The following is a 1,622-nucleotide window of genomic DNA, read 5'->3' as shown; positions in this document are numbered from 1 at the left end:
CCTTTGTCTTTGGGATATTTCCTTGCAAGCAGGGCTTCAATGACTTCAAGATCACTGTCAAAACTTTCTTCTTCTTCACTTTTAGATTGATTTTCTTTTTAATTTCCATCTTTTTTCTTGAGTGAAAGCTTGGCTTCAAATGTAGACTCGATGCTCTTGGATTTAGGAACATGGTTGTCATAGTTATCCAATTGAAAGGCTATCAAATTTCCCACTAGAGCATCTAAATTTATCTTATAATTGGGATCACCTCTCATCTCTTCAATTATAGATACTCTAATTACATAAATAGAAAGAAGTGTATTGTCACATCATTAATTTCTCTTCTAGAGGCTCTGATTGCAATTTCACTTGCTTTGATTCTTTCAACATATTTTGTGATGTTTTCATCCTCTCTCATTTTCATCTAATCTGTTGGTGTTTAAAAATGTACTAAAACTACTAAGCGACAAAATGCTTAATACTAGAATGATAGTACATACACAATCTAAAGACTAGCCTATTCTTATTAACAATTGCATATGTAAAGTATTTGGACCCAACTTCAACAAAACCACAGATGGTTTTCTACTCTTTTGGCTCTGCAAAACCAGGGTGGGTATACCCAGGGATGATTCAAAACTGGAACAATTGTATGAGGATTATTCTTAGTTTCATTCTGATTCTCATTTCAAGATCCTCAAACATATACATAATTCTTACTAACTTGGTAAACACATCCCATAAAATAGATATGGCCAAGAATTCTTCTATAGATCTACATATGTTTTAACAATAGTGGCTAACTGAAGCTAAAACATTCTATGCAAACAAGTGCTGGCCAACTTTGAAGATCTACAGGAAATAAAAGTAAAGTTTGATTTAATGCTGCATTTTGATAACCATTTATGATATATCTCTCCTTTAGCTAAATCAATTTGATCAGTGCCTAATCCATTGGGGGTTCAGAGTCTATAGCAAGTTCTCAGATCTAATTTGTTGCCTTACAACAAATTCTATCATAAATTCTTATTAGAATTCATCATTCAAAATCCTTTCCACTACTAAAGAAACCTTATCACATTCATCAAAGCTTTTATTTAATCCATTGAATTAACAGCAATGATTAATAGATATACAACCTAACTAGATTTCATTCAATTGCACAAGCCTTTACTTATACAATATCAAGACAACCAAGTAATTGAAAGGAGACAAGATTTAGAAAGAATAATATGGGGACAGTTCACAATTTGTATTCATCCTCTTTGAAAATGGTATATCATTTACAATAGACTCAGAATGACCTTCAGAAAGAAGCACAACTCATTCTATATTCATGTATTCTCAGAGAATTGACAGAGAAAATATATCATAAACTTACTTTCAAAAATTTGGACCAAAGACAGACTAAGCATATCACTTAGAAAAATAGAATTCGGACCCTTCTTTAGCCTTGGGATCTCACTTAAATAGTGTGAGATGCAACAAGCTTTAGGCTAAAGACAAAAATGATAGGTGTCCTTTAAAAGACACTTACATATACTTATGCTATAAAAGACAAAAACAAACAACAGAAGGGCTTATTACATCAAACATTCCTTGGTGGATCCCTTTCTGTTATGCTTCTCAGTTGTTGAAAC

The sequence above is a fragment of the Cupressus sempervirens genome, chromosome 4, assembly GCF_028749045.1.
Source record: "Cupressus sempervirens isolate cs-2001-9-10 chromosome 4, ASM2874904v1, whole genome shotgun sequence".
Classification (NCBI taxonomy): Eukaryota; Viridiplantae; Streptophyta; class Pinopsida; order Cupressales; family Cupressaceae; genus Cupressus; species Cupressus sempervirens.
Note: the sequence above shows the minus strand (reverse complement) of the source record.